Source organism: Micropterus dolomieu, linkage group LG04 (genome assembly GCF_021292245.1).
Source record: "Micropterus dolomieu isolate WLL.071019.BEF.003 ecotype Adirondacks linkage group LG04, ASM2129224v1, whole genome shotgun sequence".
Lineage (NCBI taxonomy): Eukaryota > Metazoa > Chordata > Actinopteri > Centrarchiformes > Centrarchidae > Micropterus > Micropterus dolomieu.
The window spans coordinates 30,274,708-30,282,353 of record NC_060153.1 but is presented as its reverse complement, the minus strand read 5'-3'; the positions used below and the strand labels follow the sequence as shown (position 1 = coordinate 30,282,353).

At 47.6% G+C, this 7,646-nt stretch overlaps 1 protein-coding gene across 3 annotated transcripts in view; it reads right to left on the bottom strand.

The window, feature by feature from the left end:
• LOC123969168 overlaps window positions 1-7,646 on the bottom strand; it is a 39,477-nt gene that overhangs the window by 28,846 nt on the left and 2,985 nt on the right. The window lies entirely within an intron of this gene.

Here is a 7,646-nt window from a genome sequence, read left to right as displayed (position 1 = left end):
TTTTGCAAATCACACACTATAGCCTAAATATGATAGAGAAGCAGAAACAGATAGTGAGAGTAAAGTCAGGTATTTTAATAATTTGAACCAATAATATAATATGTAGGCTATGATAGGTATTTTGCAAATCACACACTATAGCCTAAATATGATAGAGAAGCAGAAACAGATAGTGAGAGTAAAGTCAGGTATTTTAATAATTTGAACCAATAATATATGATTAACAAACAAACAATATATGATTATATTATATATATATATATATATATATATAGTATTAGACTCTAACTGTTACTTGAATCGTTTTTATATTTGTCCCTCTCTGTCTCACACACACACACACACACACACACACACACACACACTGTACTAACACCTTCTTCTGCATCCATCTCCTCCCAGCCCTTGACATTTAGCAGCCCAACACACACACACTCAGACACACACAAAAGCTTTGCATGAGCTAAAACCCCTGAAAGAGGACTGTTTTGCAGAGCATCTTTGTTGTGCTCCCTTTCTGCAGTTCAAGAGAAGTGAGTTTGGCAATGTGGTGCAGCCTTATCCTGAGAAACACAGACACAACCAACAAGTCAGTTGTCGATGCCAAACTGTGTCTCCTCAATGTGTTCCCCAAGCAGAAAAACATCCTCCATTCCAATCTCCTCCCGGACGATGTGTGTGACTGTCGACACCTTAGGAGCTTGCACTGTTGAAGTTCGGCGCATTACCCTCTCTGCAGTTCTCAGCACCTTATAATAATAATAATAAAAACATAATATATTATATTTATATAGCGTTCAAGTGTTCAAGGACACTTTACAGAACAGAGAAAATAAGAACAAAGCAACCTTAATATTGTCAAGGAAAACAATTCCTTCCCAAAGAATACGGAGTCAAATAGATCTGTTGAATCATTTCTTTATGTAACGTGACCACGGAGAGAACGCACAGTTACTCTCCCGAACTCAGCATTTCCTCTCCTTAAGTACAGAACAAGTACAAAGTAAACAACAGCCAACAACTGGTAGTTGAAGGAAAACAAATGACAGAGTATTAGCATACACTCAAAAACTCTTCCTGAGCTAAGAAAGGAAATACAAATGTATGTGGTATCAGATGTTTCTCTGTCTCTTCAATGGTCTATGCTAAAACTCTCACCTACATGCCAGCAGACGTTTATTGTAAATCAGACAACCCTTTAGGAATAAAAACCCTTTGACCAATGCTAATTTCTCACAAGTTAATTACAGTGAAATCCTAAAAATCAGCAACTTATAATGTATTTCTCACAATATACAAATATGGAATATGATTTATCAAGTCTCAGTTCATAGCCGGGTGAACACCGGCCGGTGCAGTAAACATAGCCTAGTTAGCTGGCTCAACTCTCAGTAATATTCTATTCACAAAATACAACCAATAGTACGGTAATGTTAAATCTTACTTGTGAAAAGTAATCGCCCGAGCCATGTTTGCGATGGTCCGCCGATTTGAGCATGAATATGCTGCACAGTGCTCTGGCATCTTGCTTTCTTCAGCTGCACAACTGGGAGTACAACCAGTTCAAGATGGCGGCCGCATTTCTTGCGCCCAGCTGCCAATAGGGCGTTTACGTCTATATACAGTATGTCTATGATCCACTCAGCTTTCTCTTTTTTAAGTTAAAACGTTTCAACGTTACTCAGAATGTAAAGACAGATAAGCGGTATGAAAACCTTCCAGCTGTGTTTTCTTCATGTGACGTCGGGAGCAGAGGGCTCTGTGAGCGGGCGGCTGACCGGCCTCACACGCTCCTGTTGGCACAGGCATCCCCCGCCGCCACTTGCGGAGCTCCTCAACTCCCAAAATATTCAAGCACATTTTTGTTCCGCCATCACTTCTCGTGACTGTCAATATTCGAAAAAAAAAGTACCTGGAAGCAGGTACAACATTTCTACAATGGAAACCCAAACAAAGGTGAGTCGAGCCAAAGGGCCTCCGCCCAGACTAGCTTGGTTTGAGGGCGTGCCTGACCCCACTAGCTGCTTGGCAAGCTTTATGACACGTTTTCATTGTCACAAGTAAAGGAACTGAAGGGCTGGACTACAAACGAGCTGTTTTCAAGCAGTTCAGAGCAGTGCTTTCTGTGGGAGATGGGAACTCCCTTTGGGCTGGACTTTGGGCTTTTTCACTTTGCAAACCTGTTACATGCACAAAAAAGAGAGCCAAAAAGCATAATACCGCCTCTTTAAAATAAAATGTATTTCTACCTCGTTTCAAAATAGCCCCATCATCTGCAAATTAAGGCTGCCCAATCCCTATTCCAATATTACTAATATATCATTTAACATTATATTAATTAAGACTGGACTCATTACACTTCCTTGAGGGGTACTATTATCTATTTTGACACATTTTTGATCTACATCCACTCGCTTGCATTCTATTCTATATCTATTCATTCTATATATGTTCATTAAAAAAATCTTTAATCCAGTTAAACATACTACCTCTAATTCCTAGATCAAAATTTTAATCATCAGTCCTTCCTTCAGCTTTTCAGTATCTAAAAATACACCACTATATACCACTATTTCTTTATTACTAAATGCCTTCTTGATATAGACTGCTACTGACTCCATTCTTGATCTTCTCTTTCTAAAACCATTTTGAAATTCAGAAAAAAAAAATCGTCAGTTGTAAATATTGTGCTGTATTGATTTTCCTCAAATGTGACTTTGGATAAAAGTCTGCCTGAAATACAAAAACAAGAAACTTGTAAGCTAAAACACTTAGCAATCACCAACTGGCAGCAATGAGGACAAGACAAGGTAAGAAATTATGTTATGTAAACATTAATTGGTGGTTGCTGGTAAGGGAACACATTTTGACAAATGAACACAGATGGTCTGGTTTTTAAAGAAGTTTTTTGGATGTATCTTAAAGCCTGCTGAGTCGCATGCTTTTTGGCTTTTTCTAAGCTGCTTAGCTGGTGAATACAAATGTAAAATGGTATCAATATTGACAGGCTACACATGGTTTCATCAGTTAGACTTTCCAGAATTCAAATGGACCAACTCAACTTGGCAGCAGGTCGAGCTGATGCAAGCCTGCACACTATGGCCATCTTACAGACGTACCAGGCCGATCTTCTCAAAACTATGACCTAGGGGGAGGTCCCTCTGAGGAGGACCTGACTGAGCTCCGTAGAGCTACGGACTTAAACGCTCCATGTTACTAAGCATTGGCTGCTCCATGGCAGCATTGGTGGCTACGGAGCGCCATCTGTGGCTCAACCTCTCGGGCATCCAGGGGAAGGAGAAGGCTTTTCTCCTGGATGTGCCCCTCTCTCCTACTGGCCTGTTTGGTGAGGCGGTGGATGCTGTCATCAGCAGGTTTCAGCACGCTGAAACGCAGGGAGAGGCGTTTGAGCAATATCTCCCCCGCCGGTCTGGGTCCAGGACGGTGACGGCTGAAGAGAGACGAGCTCAGCCCTCGTCTAGCTCCTACCGCCGGAGCCAGAAGCGAAGTGTCGCTTCCCGTAGTCCTCCTCAACAAAACCGGGACGCGAGGCGGCGCTCTCACTCACAGCCCCCCGAGAGGCTCTCACCAGTCTGCCTGCCTCGAGGGGTTGCAGCTGGAAAACGATCGGGCTCACACACCGTGGGTCGCCGGTGAGTTTTCCCTGGCAGCTCTCTGCTTCAGGGTACCACTGGGGACCTACGCATAACACCGGCCACCAACCCCGCGACAGGTGTCGAAGGAAGCGTAGTTGGCAGGAGTTTTCGCTCACATACCGTGGGTTGTCGGCGGGGTTTCCCTGGCGGAGCTCCGCTTCAGGGTGTCGCCGAGGGCCTACGCAGAACACCGGTCACCAGCCCCGAGGGTTCCCTTGCAAAGATTCACACAAGAATGGCGGAGCCGTGCGAATATTTCCCCGTGGGTCCTGCGCACCGTAGTGGATAGCTACAGGCTGCAGTTCCGGGTCCACCCTGCAGAAGTTCAACAGGGTGGTCTGGACTGCAGTGCACGCGGGGCACAGCCAGGTGTTGGGACAAGAAGTTCGCTCTCTGCTGGAAAACGGGACCGGGGAACTTATTTCCCCGCCAGTCACGGAGTCCGGGTTCTACAGCCAGTACTTCATAGTTCCCAAGAAGGACGGATGGGCTGCGTCCGATTTTGGATCTGCGGCCCCTGATGAGGATGCTCACCATCCCCGCATCATCAGTCACATCCAATCCGAGGATTGGTTTGTCACGACAGATCTACAAGACGCATATTTCCACTCCATCCGTCCCTCTGACAGGAAGTTCCTGAGGTTCGCCTACGGGGGCATGGCATACCAGTATCGGGTTCTTCCATTCGGCCTAGCACTCTCTCCTCGCACGTTCACCAGTGTATGGATGCAGCTCTGGCCCCAATGAGGCTCCAGGGCATCCGCATACTGAACTACATCAACGACTGGCTCATTCTGGCCCAGTCTCGAGAGTTAGCGGTTCGGCATCGAGATGTCGTCCTCGCCCACCTTCAGTGTTTGGGGCTGCGGCTCAACACGAAGAAGAGCGTGCTGTCACCCGCCCAACAGACTATGTTCCTAGGGGTGGTGTGGAACTCGATGACGATGCGGGCCCACCTGTCGCCTGCACGCGTCGGGTCCATTGTGTCCTCAGTAACCAGAATAAAGCTAGGCCGCTCCATCACTGTGAAACACTTTCAGAGGTTGTTGGATCTCATGGCGGCAGCGTCCAGCGTAATCCCGTCTGGCCTGCTGCACATGAGAGCCCTGCAGTGGTGGCTAAAATCCAAGGGATTCTCCCTTGTTCCGTCTGATACGGGTTACGAGCAGGTGCCTTCGTTCCCTGTCAGTATGGAGGAAGCCTTGGTTCTTGTCCCAGGGTCCCGTGTTGGGAGCGTCATGTCGCCGGGCAATTATTTCGACAGACGCCTCACTCGCAGGGTGGGGCTGGCAGGAGCATCATTTCTCTTGGCACATAAATTGCCTGGAAATGTTGGTGGTTTTCAGAGCTCTGAGGAGTTTTCTGCCCGCTCTCCGCGGTCGCCACGTCCTTGTCAGGACCGACAACACGGCGGTGGTGGCCTATTTGAATCACCAGGGGGGTCTGCGCTCGCGCCCGTTATGCAAATTGGCACATCAGATCCTCCTGTGGTCCCAGCAGAGACTGCTGTCCCTCAGAGCGTGTGAGCGAGTGTGGTTCTCGGACATAATATTGTTCCTCGAGGGCCCGCCCTGGCAGGTCCCCCTGAGGAGGGACCTGCTGTCTCAGGCGGAAGGGCCAGGTCTTTCACCCTTGTTCCTGGAGGCGGGCCTGATGGCAGGGACAGTCGAGACGCTGCTCAGCTCCAGAGCCCCATCCACGAGAAGGACGTACGGCCTGAAGTGGAATGTGTTTGCCACCTGGTGTAGAGAACGGGCGGTGGACCCAGTTACCTATGGTACTGGAGTTCCTCCATGACCGTTTCTCTGCTGGCCTTTCCCCATCCACACCCAAGGTGTATGTGGCTGCTGTGGCGGCGTTCCACACCCCTCTGAGGGATGGGCCTTCCACTGGTCGTGCGCTTCCTCCGTGGAGCCCGGAGGTTGAGACCCGTGACTCGTTCCAGGGTTCCCACTTGGGACCTGGCGGTGGTTCTCGAAGCGCTGGCTGAGGCCCCCTTCGAACCACTGGAGTCGGCTGAGGCCAAGCACCTGACCCTTAAGATGGCCTTTCTCCTCGCTATCACCTCTCTGAGGAGGGTGGAGGATCTCCAGGCACTTCGGTTTCTCCTCAATGCCTGAAGTTTGCCCCGGGGAGGGTCAGAGCCATCCTGCACCCCTGTCCGGGCTGTGTCCCTAAGGTTCCGTCCAGGTTGGCAGGGTCTACGGTGCTGCAGGCATTTCATCCCCCACCTCATGTGACGGCGGAGGACGGGAGACTTCATCTGCTCTGCCCTGTCAGAGCACTGAATATTTACACTCTGAGGTCCTCCCGGTGGAGGAAAGTAGACCAGTTGCTGGTGTGTTTTGGGTCCCCCAAGGCTGGCTCCCTGCTTCTAAACACACGATCAGCAACTGGATTGTTCAGACTATTTCCCTGGCCTATCAGGTTACCTTCATCTATGGCCATAAGGGCGCACTCTACTCGAGGCATGGCGGCCTCTAGGGCCAGGATTTGTGTGACGCAGCTGGCTGGGCCACTCCTCACACTTTCATCCGGTTTTTCAGTCTGGACCTTCCTTCTGCAGCCGGCACCCGTGCGCTCTCCTCTTAGTCGTGCCTACAGGTTGCTGCACGCTGGGGGGTCAGGCGGAGGCTTCAGCGTGGAATAGTGGGTATTTTCGTTCCCATAATGTCGTCACCGACGCAGTTCGAGTTCCCTCGAAGGGGAACGTCTCGGGTTACGTATGTAACCCTTGTTCCCCGAGAAGGGGAACGAGACACTGCGTCGGTCGGCCACACCTCGCCCCGCCTGGAGTGCCTTGCTTCATAGCAAAGAGCTAATGTGTCCGGTGTGCCGGCGTGCTTATATACGCCTCCAGTCACACGCTACCGTTCTAGCAACGCCAATAGGATTGGAGTAGTTTCATTCATGATTTCAGCCCTGCCACGCCCAGAGGTGTTCCCATAGTGTCGTCACCGACGCAGTATCTCGTTCCCCTTCTCGGGGAACAAGGGCTACATACGTAACCCGAGACGTTTCTTTACGAACCACGATAACTATAGGACTGAAATAAGTGTTTTTTTCTCTCCTCTCTGACAACTGGCATGCTACCCCAATCATTTTACTTAAGATTTACAAGACCTCAGTCTATAAGTTAAGAATCAAACAACAGCGCAAACACCCGATCAATAAGAAAATCACTCACACATTTGAGACACGTCATTACTGAGATAGTTTAATCGTCATACATTATTATCACAGAGGATTCTAAAAACAGTAAAAGTAACCTGAGTTTGCATTCTCTATCTGAGGGATCTGAGTGTAACTCTGGGCCAAAGTCTTTTTTTCGGTTTTATCCTGCGACACCTGTGCGTCCGACATTAGGATGTGATTTAAGCTGAGATAGATGTCACCCAATCTCCTAATAGGAGACAACTTTAAGTATTTTTTTCCTTCTTTCTATGTAGGTCACCATGTTACTTCAATAAAATAAATGCTCTTTTTCTCCTCTCTGGCAACGCAGCAGGTTATTGCAATTGCTGTCCTTAAGAACCACAGAAGAACAATAAGAGTAGCCTAAATAATCAATCACACATTTAAAACATTTTGTTAATGAGAAGTTTTAAAACAAGAACGAATAAAGTAAATAACCATGCATTTGAAACAGCTTGTTACTGAGAAAGTTTAATTGACATACAGTGGGGGAAAAAAGTATTTGACCCCTTGCTGATTTTGCAGGTTTGCCCACTTACAAAGAATGCAACAATCTACAATTTTAATCATATGTACATTCTAACAGTGAAAGACAGAATCCCAAAGAAAATTCCAGAAAATCACATCATATGAATTTATAAAAATTGATAACCATCTGATGAGGAAAAACAAGTATTTGACCCCCTGGACAAACAGCATGTTAATATTTTGTAGAAAAGCCATTATTGGCCAGCACAGATTTCAAACGGTTTTTATAGTTGGTGACAAGGTTTGTGCACATTTCTGCAGGGATGT